Here is a 17,394-nt window from a genome sequence, read left to right as displayed (position 1 = left end):
CATCTTTCTGTGGGGTTAATTAACTGCATGATATGTCTTTACCACTCTGATGCATCTGAAGCATCCCAGAAGGCTCCTCCTCCATACTCTAAATTATAAAGATGTATGATGATAGTAGAATATTCAGTTTAACTAGAGTTAAATGAATCTCTCTGGGCAACATGGATGTATACCCTCACCACTATCCTTATCGTAAACTGAACCCCCATTGCAAGGTCTCACTGAGGCCAAGAGTTGCTGGTGGGTTTCCCCACGTGCAGGGTGCACTCTGGCCTCATCCCTCATCGTACTAAATTCACCAGATGTCCCCATGAACCACACTAAGTTCGCTTTAAAAGTTTTTACAAAGAGTGTTATAAATTTGCTTTTAAAATTGCTCGCCTGAAAAAAAAATTTTGCCTGAGCCCATCATTTAATTATAATTGACAACAATTTCTGTGCAACTGTTGCCAATTGAGAAAATTTTAACCCACAAATTCTTTGCAAATTCGAAGATGACATATTATTACATTTTGTGGACAGTTAAACGTTATTTATTTTACTTGTTTAGATTCTGTCTTTATGTTTTGCACCAAACATTTCCTTTCTAGTCCAAGATATTTTCAGGGGCCACTGAATTCTCTGGGGCCTTAGACTTGTGTCCAGGTGTCTGATGGATAAATGGGTCTTTGTTGCCCCAACTCTGAGAGTCCAGTGAGAAATTAATTATGCAAAGGGACAGCGGCAGACCGTATATGACAATAGAACGCTGAGCAACGACATCTATGGCAACCAGCTCAGAACAGTGAGGACACTTGGTCACTGCCAGCTTCTCTATTCCCTCTCCTATCTAATCAGAATATGCCTGAAGGCTTCCTTTTTTCCACTATAAAGACTTCCCACTTCCCTACCTGCCTTTGAGTTTCTGCCAACCACAGGTGATGGTGGCTGATTCTCCTGCCATAGAAAGCTCTCAATAAATAGCCCTTGCATGTTCTCATTCAAGTGATCTTCATTTATTTCCAACCATCAAGGAAATAGTGGGAAGGGGCTGGTGAGTGAATCTACATCCGACTTCTCATGGCATCTCTCTTTCCTGTTTGCATCTATGTTTGCAAAAGAATTCTAGAGGATAATAAACAACAAATGAAGGAGGAGGGAGTCACTGGTTTCATTGTACAGACTAAAGAATTTGTTAATTTATGCCACAGCTGTTACTATTCTAATTGATAAAGTATTAAATTCATTTTATCTTGTTTTTTTAACACCTTTACTGGAGTATAATTGTTTACAATGTTGTGTTAGTTTCTGCTGTATAACAAACTGAATCAGCTATATGTATACTTATATCCCTATATCCCCTGCCTCTTGCATCTGCCTCCCACCCTCCCTATCCCACCCGCCTAGGCGGTCACAAAGCACTGAGCTGATCTCCCTGTGTTATGTGGCTTCTTCCCACTAGCTGTCGACTTTACATTTGGTAGTGTATATAAGTCCATGCCACTCTCTCACTTCGTCCCAGCTTACCCTTCCCCCTTCCCCTTTCCTCAAGTCCATTCTCTAGTAAGGTCTGTGTCTTTATTCCCGTCTTGCCCCTAGGTTCTTCATAACTTTTTTTTTTTAGATTCCATATATATGTGTTAGCATACAGCATTTGTTTTTCTCTTTCTGACTTACTTCACTCTGTATGAAAGACTCTAGGTTCATCCACCTCACTACAAATAACTCAGTTTCGTTTCTTTTTATGGCTGAGTAATATTCCATTGTATGTATGTGCCACATCTTCTTTATCCATTCATCTGTTGATGGACAGTTGGGTTGCTTCCATGTCCTGGTTATTGTAAATAGAGCTGCAATGAACATTGTGATACATGACTCTTTTTTGAATTACGGTTTTCTCAGTATATGCCCAGTAGTGGGATTGCTGGGTCGTATAGCAGTTCTATTGTTAGATTTTTAAGGAACCTCCACCTGTTCTGCATACTGGCTGTATCAATTTACATTCCCACCAACAGTACAAGAGGGTTCCCTTTTCTCCACATCCTCTCCAGTATTTATTGTTTGTAGATTTTTTGACCATGGCCATTCTGACTGGTGTGAGGTGATACCTAATTGTAGTTTTGATTTGCATTTCTCTAATGAGTTGTGATGTTGAGTACTCTTTTATGTGTTTGTTGGCAATCTGTATATCTTCTTTGGAGAAATGTCTATTTAGGTCTTCTGCACATTTTTGGACTGTGTTGTTTGTTTTTTTGATATTGAGCTGCATGAGCTGCTTGTAAATTTTGGAGATTAATCCTTTGTCAGTTGCTTCATTTGCAAATATTTTCTCCCATTCTGAGGGTTGTCTTTTTGTCTTGTTTAAGGTTTCCTTGGCTGTGCAAAAGCTTTGAAGTTTCATTAGGTCCCATTAGTTTATTTTTGTTTTTATTTCCATTTCTCTAGGAGCTGGGTCAAAAAGGAGCTTGCTGTGATTTATGTAATAGGTTGTTCTGCCTATGTTTTCCTCTAGGAGTTTTATAGTGTCTGGCCTTACATTTAGGTCTTTAATCCATTTTGAGTTTATTATTGTGCATAGTGTTAGGGAGTGTTCTAATTTCATTCTTTTCCATGTAGCTGTCTAGTTTTCCCAGCACCACTTATTGAAGAGGCTGTCTTTTCTCCATTGTATATTCTTGCCTCCTTTATCAAAAATAAGTTGACCATATGTGTGTGGGTTTATCTCTGGGCCTTATATCCTGTTCTATTGATCTATATTTCTGTTTTTGTGCCAGTACCATACTGTCTTGATTACTGTAGCTTTGTAGTAGAGTCTGAAGTCAGGGAGCCTGATTCCTCCAGCTCCCATTTTTCTTTCTCAAGATTGCTTTGGCTACTCGGGGTCTTTTGTGTTTCCATACAAACTGTGAAATATTTTGTTCTAGTTCTGTAAAACCTGCCACTGGTAGTTTGATAGGGATGGCATTGAATCTGTAGATTGCTTTGGGTAGTATAGTCATTTTCAGTGTTCCTTCTTCAAATCCAAGAACATTGCATATCTCTCCATCTGTTTGTATCATGTTTAATTTCTTTCAGCAGTGTCTTATAGTTGTCTGCATACAGGTCTTTTGTCTCCTTAGGTAGGTTTATTCCAAGGTATTTTATTCTTTTTGTTGCAGCAGTAAATGGCAGTGTTTCCTTAATTTCTCTTTCAGATGTTTCATTATTAGTGTATAGGAATGCAAGAGATTTCTGTGCATTAATTTAGTATCCTGCTACTTAACCAAATTCATTGATTAGCTCTAGAATTTTTTTGGTAGCATCTTTAGGATTCTCTATGTATAGTATCATGTCATCTGCAAACAGTGACAGTTTTACTTCTTTTCTGATTTGGATTCCTTTTATTTCTTTTCTTCTCTGATTGCTCTGGCTAAAACTTCCAAAACTATGTTGAGTAATAGTGGTGAGAGTGGGCAACCTTGTCTTGTTCCTGATCTTAGAGGAAACAGTTTCAGTTTTTCACCACTGAGAAAGATGTTGGCTGTGAGTTTGTCATATATGGCCTTTATTATGTTGAGGTAAGTTCCCTCTATGCATACTTTCTTGAGGGTTTTTATCATAAATGGGTGTTGAATTTCTTCAAAAGCTTTTTGTGCATCTATTGAGATGATCATATGGTTTTTCTCCTTCAATTTGTTAATATGGTTTGTCACATTGATTGATTTGCGTATATTGAAGAATCCTTGCATTCCTGGGATAAACCTCACTTGATCATGTTGTATGATCTTTTCAACGTGCTGTTGGGTTCTGTTTGCTAGTATTTTGTTGAGGATTTTTGCATCTATGTTCATCAGTGATTTTGGTCTGTAGTTTTCTTTCTTTTTGACATCTTTTTCTGGTTTTGGTATCAGGATGATGGTGGCCTCGTAGAATGAGTTTGGGAGTGTTCCTCCCTCTGCTATATTTTGGAAGAGTTTGAGAAGGATAGGTGTTAGCTCTTCTCTAAATGTTTGATAGAATTCTCCTGTGAAGCCATCTGGTCCTGGGCTTTTGTTTGTTGGAAACTTTTTAATCACAATTTCAATTTCAGTGCTTGTGATTGGTCTCTTTATATTTTCTATTCCTTCTTGGTTCAGTGTCAGAACGTTGTGCTTTTCTAAGAATTTGTCCATTTCTTCCAGGTTGTCCATTTTTTTAACATATAGTTGCTTGTAGTAATCTCTCATAATCCTTTGTATTTCTGCAATGTCAGTTGTTACTTCTCCTTTTTCATTTCTAATTCCATTGATCTGAGTCTTCTCCCTTTTTTTCTTGATGAGTCTGGCTAAAGGTTTATCAATTTTGTTTATCTTCTCAAAGAACCAGCTTTTAGTTTTATTGATCTTTGCTACTGTGTCCTTCATTTCTTTTTCATTTATTTCTGATCTGATCTTTATGATTTCTTTCCTTCTGCTAACTTTGGGGGGTTTTTGTTCTTTTTTCTCTAATTGCTTTGTAAGGTGTAAGGTTAGGTTGTTTATTTGAGATGTTTCTTCTTTCTTGAGGTAGAATTGTATTGCTATAAACTTCCCTCTTAGAAGTGCTTTTGCTTCATCCAACAGGTTTTGGGTCATTGTGTTTTCATTGTTATTTGGTTCTAGGTATTTTTTTATTTCCTCTTTGATTTCTTCAGTCATCTCTTGGTTATTTATTAGTGTATTGTTTAGCCTCCATGTGTTTGTATTTTTTACAGATTTTTCCCTGGAATTTATATCTAGTCTCATAGCATTGTGGTCATAAAAGATAATTGGTATGACTTCAAGTTTCTTAAATTTACCAAGGCTTGATTTGCAACCGAAGATATGATCTATCCTGGAGAATGTTCCATGAGCACTTGAGAAGAACATGTATTCTGTTGTTTTTGGATGGAAAGTCCTATAATTATCAGTTAAGTCCATCTTGTTTAATGTATCATTTAAAGTTTGTGTTTCCTTATTTATTTTCATTTTGTATGATCTGTCCATTGGTGAAAGTGGGGTGTTAAAGTCCCTTGCTATGATTGTGTTACTGTTGAATTCTCTTTTTATGGCTGTTAGCATTTGCCTTATGTATTGAGGTGCTCCCATATTAGGTGCATAAATATTTAAAATTTTTATGTCTTCTTCTTGGATCGATGCCTTGATCATTATGTAGTGTCCTTCTTTGTCTCTTGTAATAGCCTTTATTTTAAAGTGTATTTTGTCTGATATGAGAATTGCTACTCCAGCTTTCTTTTGATTTCCATTTGCATGGAATATCTTTTTCCATCCCCTCACTTTTAGTCTGTAGGTGTCCCTAGGTCTGAAGTGGGTCTCTTGTAGACAGCATATATATCTATATCTATATCTGTCTATCTATCTATCCATATATACAGCATTTTGTATCCATTCAACCAGTCTGCATCTTTTGGTTGGAGCATTTAATCCATTTACATTTAAGGTAGTTATCAATTCTTAATAAATATCGTTCTTATTACCATTTTCTTAATTGTTCTGGGTTTGTTACTGTAGGTCTTTTCCTTCTCTTGTGTTTCCTGCCTAAAGAAGTTCCTTTAACATTTGTTGTAAAGCTGGTTTTATGGTGCTGAATTCTCTTAGCTTTTGCTTGTCTGTAAAGATTTTAATTTCTCCATCAAATCTGAATGAGATCCTTGCTGGGGAGAGTAATCTTGGTTGTAGGTTTTTCCCTTTCATCCCTTTAAATATGTTCTGGCATTCCCTTCTGGCTTGCAGAGTTTCTGCTGAAAGGTCAGCTGTTAACCATATGGGGATTCCCTTTTATGTTATTTGTTGCTTTTCCCTTGCTGCTTTTAATATTTTTTCTTTGTATTTAGCTTTTGGTAGTTTGATTAATATGTGTCTTGGCATGTTTCTCCTTGGATTTATCCTGTATAGGACTCTGTGAGCTTCCTGGACTTGATTGACTATTTCCCATATTTGGGAAGTTTTTCATCTATAATCTCTTCAAATATTTTCTTGGTCCCTTTTTTTCCTCTTCTTCTGAGACCCCTATAATTTGAATGTTGGTGCGTTTAATGTTGTCCCAGAGATCTCTGAGACTATCCTCTATTCTTTTCATTATTTTTTCTTTATTCTGCTCTGTGGTAGTTATTTCCAGTATTTTATCTTCCAGGTCACTTATCTGTTCTTCTGCCTTGCTATTTCTGCTACTGATTCCTTCTAGAGAATATTTAATTCCACTTATTGTGTTGTTCATCATTGTTCGTTTGCTCTTTAGTTCTTCTAGGTCCTCCTTAAACGTTTCTTGTATTTTCTCCATTCTATTTCCAAGATTTTGGATCATCTTTACTATCATTTCTCTGAATTCTTTTTCAGGTAGACTGCCTATTTCCTCTTCATTTCTTTGATCTGGTGGGTTTTTACCTTGTTCCTTCATCTGCTGTGTGCTTCTCTGTCTTTTCATTTTGCTTCACTTACTGTGTTTGGGGTCTCCCTTTTGCAGGCTGCAGGTTCATAGTTCCTGTTGTTTTTGGTATCTGCCCACAGTGGCTAAGATTGGTTCAGCGGGCTTTGTAGGCTTCCTTGTGAAGGGGACTGGTGCCTGTGGTCTGGTGGATGAGGCTGGATCTTGTCTTTCTCGTGGGCAGGACCGTGTCCAGTGGTGTGTTTTGGGGTGTCTGTGACCTTATTATGATTTTAGGCAGCCTCTCTGCTAATGGGTGCTGTTGTGTTCCTATTTTGCTAGTTGTTTGGCATAGGGTGTCCATCACTGTAACTTGCTGGTCATTGAGTGGAGCTGAGTCTTAGCTTTGAGATGGAGACCTCTGGGAGGGTTTTTGCTGTTTGATACTACTTGGAGCTGGGAGATCTCTGGTGGACCAATGTTCTGAACTCAGCTCTCCTACCTCAGAGGCTCAGGCCTGAGGACCTGGTCAGAGCACCAAGACCCTGTCAGCCACATGGCTCAGAAGAAAAGTGAGAAAAAAACAAAGAAAGAAAGAAAAGAATAAAATAAAGTTATTAAAATAAAGAAATTATTAAAAATTTAAAAGTAATAAAAAGAAAGAAAAAAAAGAAAGGAAGAAAGAAAGGAGAGTGCAACCAAACCAAAAAACAAATCCACCAATGATAAGAAGTGCTAAAAACTATACTAAAAAAGAAAAGAAATGGTCAGACAGAACCCTAGGACAAATGGTAAAAACAAAGCTATACAGAACCTAGGACAAATGGTAAAAACAAAGCTACAGTCTTCTGAAGGAATTAACAGCTCTTAACCCAACAATGGCAAGATTGATGATCCACAAGCTGTAGAGTCAGTGTCATGTTAACAGGCAAATTGTGCTTTTCTTATGTAAGACTAGGATGTGTTATCAGATATAATGGCCTCCTTAGTAACTAGGGAGAAAGTTAAACCTTATTTATCTTACCAACTCAGAGCCTATGTATGCCTCATTAGCATTTAGCAGAAGACCAAAATTTTTTTCTACTTTTAAAACTAAAGTCTTTCAATGAACTACCTTTTTTCCCCATTCTGTTGGTGATGGTAAGTTGCTTTTCTTTCAAAATCTTTGTTTTTAATTTTTAGAAAAACTAGAATTTCAAATATGAGAGCTTAAACAATGGCCATTTCAGAAACAGGAGCTATGAAAACGGGCTGTTTCAAGCTGCAGCAACTTCAAATGATTCGCCTTTTGAGACAGCAGTTGTTAGATTCAGCAGGGTCCTAATGCCAGGAGCACATTTACATTCAAATTAAACTGAATATAATTAGAAGTTATTTCTTCAAAGTAGGAACCCCTTTGTGTAAGAAAATAATTGCACTTATGCAGAATTTGGATTAAATTTTTACACTTAAAACACCCATCTTGGCCATACTAATAAGGATGCGGAAAATTGGCTCAGTATTTTCCCCTTTTGAGTAGTACTATGTACTTACCCTTCCGTTAACTTTCCCATCATTTACTTTGAATTTTAATGTGAAAAATCAAAAGTGTAGGCCCATAAGCAAAACAAACATGACGAAAAATCAAATTTCCATTATGATTAACAAAGTTATTTGAAACTTTTTTAAATGAGGAGACAAACTTCTATGGCTCAAGAAAAAACCATTCACCCAACCCACCTGCCCGCCAGCAGCTACTCTCAATACCTCTACTGAAACAGTTAAACTTTCCTTCATGTAAAGTCTGATTGTGATTTATCTGACCTGAATCCTTACAATATTAACACCATGACCACTCCTTAGAAAACATTTTCTCTTTCAGCAAATATTGATGATGCCACACACACACACAAAGAAGGTACAAAAAAAAAGGTTTCTTGGTGGCATAATGAGCCTTTCAGGAGGAACAGGCAGATCTCCCCAGCTAGTCTGAAATGGCCTGAGAGAAGAAGGAAAGTAAACTGACTTGTGGTTTTTATTGTGGTTAGGAGGTGGGGACAGTGAGGGATCCCATATGCAGGCAGGAGCTCATGTGGTCTGAATTTTCCACCAGGCCCAAAAGGGGGAGAATCCAGGCTTTCTTAGCTTGCTCAGATGTAGAGAAGAAAAGGGAGGGGTGAATCTTAAAAGCTGTCAGCAGTCAAACATCAAAAACATGAAGTCAGGTTATTTACTGCAAAGGGATTTGTACAATTTGAGGAAGTTTACCAATGTGTGATGCAGGGAATCTGCGTAGAGATACTATGAAGATGCACATCTGAATTATTACATGCACCATATCCAGGTTTTCATTATCCACTCATCTCACACAGAAACACAAGTAATTGTGTATTTAATGTCCCTATTTATTAGCACTAGACTTTGAATAACCTGAGGACAAGAAATATATTTTATATGCCTTGGTATTTCCAGGTTCTAGCATGGTGTCTGGCACATAGTGAATGTTCAATAAATGTTTATTGAATAAATGAATCCATCTACTATAAAATTTATTTTAAAATACTTGAGCATAAATGATGTGATAGCTGGCATAATAGTTCACCCTAGGGGCAATTAGATAAAATGTGCAATACTTTCGTCAGGATTACACCCTCCATAGACATTGGTTAGCATTTTAAAAACTCTTATCAGTTCTCATTCTAGAGGCAGCTTCGACAAAAGCTTTAATTGTCTTTATTTATCATAAGCACTTTTAAGGTATGAATTGGCGTAAAGGATTAAGAAGTGATATTTAATTGGTAGAAAGTGTTTTGTCCACTATATGTGGGTTGACTAAAAACACATCATAGGTCCCTCAGCCCTGGCAGGAGCGTGGTCTAAGAATCTATCATGCCCAGTAGCCCATGATGTTTATAACTTAGGGCTCTGTTAGGTCTCCTCCTCAGAAATGTACAGAGGAGTCTGAGCCTCAGGGCTCCTGGGTACAGCCCTAGGTAGCCAAAGCCCGTAGGCCGAGCATCTCTGGCTTTGATTAACCTCATCCTTTCCCCACAGTTGTATCAGAGTGTCATGATATAGAAAAGGTTGGAGGGAGCTGTTTTAGATTATTGTTGCATCTGCTTCAAGTGAACCTTTTAGAGAAGATGCTTATTGGAGGGCCTAAAAAGACAGAGGTGGGAACTCATGGGTCTTAACAAGCACAACATGAATGACTGTTTTGCGCCTGCTCTCTAGTATCTGCTTCAAAGTATGCAGAATTTGGTTTGCAACTTGCTTTATTTTAAAATACAACCATGTAGTGAGGTTGTGTGGGAAGCCTACAGCCATCACCCACCCTCAATAATTAAAAGCACTTGATATCACAAGAAGGAAATATAATAAATGGAAACCACCAAAGTGGCTTAGATAAGTTCACAACATCCCATCTCTAAAATAAACTAGTTTATTATAATATAAAGGAACATTCCTTAAGACCTTTAGATTTATAATTAAGAAATACTTCATGAGGAAGTTCTGTATTAGTTTCCTAGGGCTGTTGTAATAAAATACAACCAACTGGATGGCTTAAAACAACAGAACTTTACTGCCTCACAGGTCTGGGAGCTAGAATCCAAAATCAAGATGCTGACTCTCCCTCTGAAGCCTGTCAGGGATGCTTCCAGGCCTCTCCCTGCCTTCTAGTTAGTGGCTCACCGGCAATCTTTGGCTTTTAGATGCATCACTTGGGTCCTCTGTCATTCCATGGCTTCTCCCTATGTGTCTTTCTCTTCACACAGCTGTCTTTCTGTAAAGACACCAGTCATCTTGGTGTAGGAGTTCACCCTCCTCCAATATAACCTCATCTTAACTTAACCAATTACATCTGCAATGACATTATTTCTTTAAAAAAGGTCACATTCTGAGGTACTGGGACCCAGGACCTCATGCCTTTTTGGGGGTGGCGGAGGGGGACACAATTCAACCCATAACAGAGTCTATTTGTGAACTTGCCTATCTGAGAGTTCCAGATCCCAAAAGATAGCTGATTTTTAATTTATTAATCAAAGGATAGTTTTTTTGAGTTTCTCTTATGTAACAGAACTAAAATCTCAATCCTTGTTCTCAGTGAGTTGTTAGTCTAATGATAAGGCAAACATATAAGCAAGTAAATGCCATAAAGTCACTGTTCTAATGGAAGCATGTGCCTCATTATGGTGAAGCATAAAACTTAAGAGGTGAAAATAATTATAACAGATTGTGTTACCACTTTACTGAAAATTTTTTGAAAAACACACATTGCCCTGAATTCTAAAATGCTCTAAGCTCTCATTAAGTACTTTCATTTGTCCTGAAAAGAAAACAAGACTTTTTAATATCTCAGAGAAAGTAAAGCTAATAACAGAATAAGATGATTCAGCAATTTTGAAAGCAGTTTTGGATGCAAAAAAAAACAGCATCCATTTTTCAGCTCCCACATGTCTTGTATTATAGGAAGTAATCAGTATTGTCAGCCTCAGAGAAGAAAATGTGACTATAGCATTCTTGTTTTCACTGACAGATCAAATCATGTTCCAAGCCCATCACCTAGAAAGCATTGTTCCTTTGAAATATAATTTCTCATACGTTTAATGCTTGTGTAACTCCTTTTTCCTATGTACTTAACATCAGAAAGTCAGGGCAGCACATTCATTTCCTATAAAGAAAAAGAAAGAGCAATAATAATAATAAAACCTCAATTTTGTACTTCAGTGGCACAGATGAGGAAGGTGCAGAAAGGTATTCAGAAAAGCTCTTAACTCCAGGCTGGAGCCTTGGGTTGCAACGTACAGAGTCCTCCACAGACAGGGAATCTCTGTACCTCACTCACTTGCCCCTCAGCTGGTGAGCTGCCTGATTTTTATCCTTAGCGTATCCCAGGCTCTCTCCAACACCATCCGTACTGGTCTCTGAGGCTCTTTTTTTTTTTTTACATCTTTATTGGAGTATAATTGCTTTACAATGGTGTGTTAGTTTCTGCTTCATAACAAAGGGAATCAGTTATACATAAACATATGTTCCCATATCTCTTCCCTCTTGCGTCTCCCTCCCTATCCCACCACTCTAGGTGGCCACAAAGCACCGAGCTGATCTCCCTGTGCTATGCAGCTGCTTCCCACTAGCTATCTATTTTATGTTTGGTAGTGTATACATGTCCATGCCACTCTCTCACTTTGTCACAGCTTACCCTTCCCCCTCCCCATATCCTCAAGTCCATTCTCTAGTAGGGCTGTGTCTTTATTCCTGTCTTACCCCTAGGTTCTTCATGACATTTTTTTTTCTTAAATTCCATATATATGTGTTAGCATACGGTATTTGTCTTTCTCTTTCTGACTTACTTCACTCTGTATGACAGACTCTAGGTCTATCCACCTCATTACAAATAGCTATACTACAAATCTACAGTAATCAAGACAGTATGGTACTGGCACAAAAACAGAAATATAGATCAATGGAACAGGATAGAAAGCCCAGAGATATACCCACGCACATATGGTCACCTTATTTCTGAGGCTCTTAAACCGATTATCTTTCTCCTTCCCAAGCCCCGCCCCAAGGTCCCTCCTCTTCTCCTCACTCTCTGTTCCAGAGGCCCCATGGTTTCTCTCCAGCATTCTTACTTTCTCTGATGCTGAAGACTTCAAAAACAATGCACCTAGAAGCATTTATTTTGTGCATTATGCTAAAAATGTCTGTCTCTTTCTTTGTGTTAAATTGCATTGGGGTGGGAAAGCAGTGGGCAGCGGAAGCCCCCTCATCCCTTAACCTGGGAAGTGACTGGTCACAGAATTGAAATGGCAAGGACATCCTCCAGCTACAGGGGGAGCGGAAGAAATAGTCGTCCCATATGTCATTTTGAGGAAAAATTTCATGTCATATAAAACTTGGGACAGAAGACATAAAGAGTTTCTAACCACGCCCTTTTATGGTGTAATCTTCTCTTATATTTGTCACAGGAAGAAGTACTGTGAAAGAAAGAAGGAAAGTGAGAGAAAGAGAGAAAGGAAGAAAGAAAGAGAGGGAAAGAGAGAGAGAGAGGGTAAAAGAGAGCAAGAAAGAAAGGAAGAAAGAAAGAGAGAGAAAAAAGGCAGGAGGGAGGGAGAAAAAGAGTAAACAGGAATTATTCTCTCAGAATGTAACAAAAAAGTGTTCCTTATATGTATTGATATTCTGAGGGCTGAAATGAAGGACAGAAATCTCTACTATGACTTTAAGAATTGTAAGACTAATAATAATAATACAGATTATTTTTTCTCTTTGAGCCACTCATGGAAAAGTTAATATGTATCACTTTTAATACTAATATAGGATATATTAGAATTATTTTTAGGTAAAACAAACAAAAAAACCTTAAGTTAATGATTTTTTCAATCTCACAGTATCTTCTAATACCCTAAATGTCTCATAATATCCTAAATATTTTCTAATTATAAGAAATGTTTTTCAGGAACTTCCCTGGTGGTACAGTGGTTAAGACTTCACCTTCCAGTGCAGGGGGTGCGGGTTTGATCCCTGGTCGGGAAGCTAAGATCCCACATGCCTTGGGGCCAAAAAACCAAAAACATAAAAATAGAAGCAATATTGTAACAAATTCAATAAAGACTTTAAAAAATGTTTTTTAAAAGTAGATATCGTTTAAATTCTCTCTTACCCTCTTATTTAAATTTTTTTTTCTAAATTACTATAATTTAAGGTTGAAGTAAATGGTCTTTACACCAGGAGTATTTTATGTAGAAATTTTTAAATGGGGTGATGTAATTATCACATATGATTATAAAACAAATTATCCAAGTCTGGTGAATATTAACTGATAAAGAGTTGCCCTAGGCAGATGGTGCTTGATGAAAGAATTGATCTCCTAGGAGGAGTTTTGCGTAGTAACTTTTTAAAAAATTTTTATTGGAGTATAGTTGCTTTACAATGTTGTGTTAGTTTCTACTGTACAGCAAGTGAATCAGCTATACATATACATATATCCCCTCTTTTTTGGATTTCCTTCCCATTTAGGTCACCACAGAGCATTGAGTAGAGTTCCCTGTGCTATACAGTAGGTTGTCATTAGTTATCTATCTTATACACAGTATCAATAGTGTATATATGTCAATCGCTATCTCCCAATTCATCCCACCCCTGCCTTTCCCCCTTGGTACCCACACGTTTGTTCTCTACATCTATGTTTCTATTTCTGCTTTGTAAATAAGATCGTCTATACCAATTTTTTCTGATTCCACATATATGTGTTAATATACGATATTTGTTTTTCTCTTTGTAACTTTTTACATTCCCACTGGTCAAAGCTTGCAACCTACAGATTCACAGTGAGTTTGGATGATCAAATTTATTGAACTGTATCACTCTATTAATAAGATGCTTTACGGCCATACATAGAGTTTGCAGCCATTTTCCAAGACATGTGCTAAAAAGTACTTTTTATGAATATGGCAGGTCTCCACCAAAGATGCCATATCCTAATCCTCAGAACCTGTGAATATGTTACTTTACATGGGAAAAAGGACTTTGCAGGTGTGATAACCTTAATGGTCTTGGGATGGAGAGATTTACTAGATTATCCGGGTGGGTCCAATATAATCCACAAGGATTATAAGAGGGAGGCAGAGGGTCAAATCAGAGAAGGAGAAGGGACACAGAAGCAGAGGAATGCAAGCAGCCTCTAGAAGCTGGAAAAGCCAAGGAATGAACTCTCTCCTCCAGTCTCCAGTAGGTACTCCGCTTTTGTTTTTAATCCTGTAGGACCCATTTCAGACTTCAGACTATAAAATAATGAACTCGTGCTGTTTTAATCCACTAAATTTGTAGTAGTTTGTTGCTGTAGCAATAGGAGACTAATACAATGGGTTATATCACTTGGTGTAAGAGAATCAATAAAGTATAATATTTGAGAGCTTAGGCTCTGAATTCAGACAGATCTAGTTAGAATATACTTCTCTGCCTCTTGTCATGTACTACCAAGCTAGGCAATTAACATCCTCCAGCCTAAAAATGTTTCTAATTTGTAAAATGGGTATTAAAGTAGGCTCTAAAGATTAAAGGAGATATTTGTAAAGCACTTTAAATCGGGTCTAAGTCTTTAGCAAGGCCTTGCTACGTCTATTAGCCACTGTTATCACATATTATAAATATATTAAGACAAATTTTTTACCAGGCATTAAAGAGAGTTTTTTACTCTTATCAGGTGAACACTGGAACCACCTTGTTTTAGGTAGCTATTATTATCCCTTCATTGCTGTGAAGGAAATGAAACCTCAAAAGTTGAATTGAACCAAGTTATACAGAGCCATTCTCACAATTTTATGGTTAAATATGAAGCAGAAGATAGAAGTGCCGATTCTGAGAAATATCCATCTGTAACATCGGAAAATGGAGGGAAAAACAGAAGATTAAATTGTAACGTGGATCACATATTTTTTCAATATTCTTTTTCAGAAACAAAAGCATAATCAAGCAATTTGTAGTCAGCTTTCTATTATAGATACCAAATCATACTCTTGGAAAACTTGAACGTAATTGACTTTTTATTCATTTTTAAATACCTGGAGCCATGGGCTTCCCTGGTGGCGCAGTGGTTGAGAGTCCGCCTGCCGATGCAGGGGACGCGGGTTCGTGCCCCGGTCCGGGAAGATCCCACATGCCGCAGAGCGGCTGGGCCCGTGAGCCATGGCCACTGAGCCTGTGCGTCCGGAGCCTGTGCTCTGCAACGGGAGATACCACAACAGTGAGAGGCCCGCGTACTGCAAATAAATAAATAAATAAATACCTGGAGCCATAATTTTTACCTACCTTATAAAACAAATGTGGCTTTTTATTTTCACATCAGGATATTTTTAAAAGATTAGTGTGAAGTGCCTATAAATATGCAAAGATTTCAACAGCTAAGACAAACATCTCAGTAAATAACTTAATTGAGCTGTGAATATTTAGTGATTGAAATCCGATTACTTTGTGGCTTAATTTGTATACTGCTTGACTGCTCTGCAGTTTCAAGCAATTTAACAATGTAGACAGTATATGAAGATAGAATGTTAAATAGTGAGTGAGGCATTCAAAGTAAAAATGTCTGAGTTGTGCTCATTTTTTAAAAGCATCTCACTGAGTGGGTTGCAGGCTCAATTTAAAGGCTCCATTTAGGCAGAACACATAAAAGTCATGGAAGGCACAGATTCTTACCCCTCACATCTTTGGATAATTAGTTTTACCTTCTTGTTGAATTTTGGTGATCTTTAGGCTCATAAAGATTACTAGCATAGCACACAAAATCACCTTCACTACTGTAAAATACAGTTCTCTCTATGACTGCAAATGTGTCAGTAGGGTCAGTGAGTTTTTTGATGATCTAATGCTTTCAGAAGACATAGAGTACAGGCTCTTCTGTGAGATCCCTTGTTATCCTAAAATGCAGCTAAATGGGTTTCTGATATTTTACAGAGGTATATACCCAGATACGCTGAATTTTAAGTTAGGTCAATAAACAGGGCAAATTTGGAACTTGTATGCCAAACAAACTGGACTTTTCCCTCCATATGTCTTTGTCTAAGCACATTCCAGAATATTGCTTCTGTCATCAATTTATTTTATTCTACCCTCAAAATAAAGCCATCAGTCTGTCCCTCTCCCTACTCAGCACTCACACCTAAACTGCTTGGATTAGTGAAAGAATCCCAGTTTTTCTACATCAATCTCACTCCCCCACCCCAATTCCATTCTTCTCACAGAAGCCAAATTATCTATTCAAAAACCAGTCTTGGGCTTCCCTGGTGGCGCAGTGGTTGAGAGTCTGCCTGCCGACGCAGGGGACACGGGTTCGTGCCCCGGTCCAGGAAGATCGCACATGCCGCGGAGCGGCTGGGCTCGTGAGCCATGGCCGCTGAGCCTGCGCGTCCGGAGCCTGTGCTCCGCAACGGGAGAGTCCATAGCAGTGAGAGGCCCGCGTACCGCAAAAAATAAACCAAAAACAAAAAAACAGTCTTGTTACTCTCATCTCAAAACCTGTTGATGTCTTCTTAGGCAGTTAGGAAAAAATCTAAAATCCTTAGTATGAGCCTCAGGGTTCTATTGTTTTGACTGCTGCCCGCCTCTTTATTCATACTAACATATCCACATATGATTATTTCAACATGTAGCCAATATAACAATAGCAATAACATACTTTATACATATTTTGTCATACTAAATAGTCAAAATCTGAATCAGCCCTCCGCCATTCAGACTGACCACATCTCTAGACCTCAACAGCCACATGTAGTGTTTATGCTGGATGCATAGTTCTAGAAAACCAATTTGTTAATGTCGATGAGAGTATCAGATGAGGAGAAACACAGGTCACTAAATAAATTGTTTCCTTCACAAACTAGAAAATTTTTTTCTAGAGTCAAAAAGATGCCTAAGAAGTAAAATCTTTCCTCCTAATAAGTATTCATTGCTAAGCTAAATTATTTTATGTCAATATAAATTACAATTAGCAATCTAATAAATTCTGATATCTTAGATTTAATAGCTGTTCCCTTTATGAGTATTACCTTTTTGTTTTATAATGATTACATATTAATGTTGTAACAAGTTATGAAGTTTCAATACAAGTACCACATACTCAATGTGCTTTACCAGCAAAGAAGTATTTCATGAAAACCATTTTGGCATTTATAACCAAATTAACGCAACAGTAAACACAGTAGCAAGTTCACAATTACTGTGACAAATGTGGAATAATCGTAGGAGCTAATAACATCTATCCTTCAAATATTGTAACTTAGCTATTAAAGGAATTTAAAATGGATTTAAACATTTTCTAATTTTTATTTTCAATAATTTAAAAAGACAGAAAACTACTAAAATTGATTGCAGTGTGAGCAAAACTGCACTTAATTAGTTCTGCCCTAAATTAGCTTGTTGTCTGGTTGCTTATACTTTTTCGGCTTTTATATTACTGAGAACTAGGCAATTGTTCAGTCATGAAAGAAAGTTTAAATTTGGTGCTTTTAAATGGTCATTTGGACTTAACTGAATAAAATTCTCAGTGCCAAGGTCTAAATTGCAGTGATCATT

This window comes from Globicephala melas, chromosome 13 (assembly GCF_963455315.2).
Source record: "Globicephala melas chromosome 13, mGloMel1.2, whole genome shotgun sequence".
NCBI lineage: Eukaryota > Metazoa > Chordata > Mammalia > Artiodactyla > Delphinidae > Globicephala > Globicephala melas.
This window is presented reverse-complemented; position numbering follows the sequence as displayed.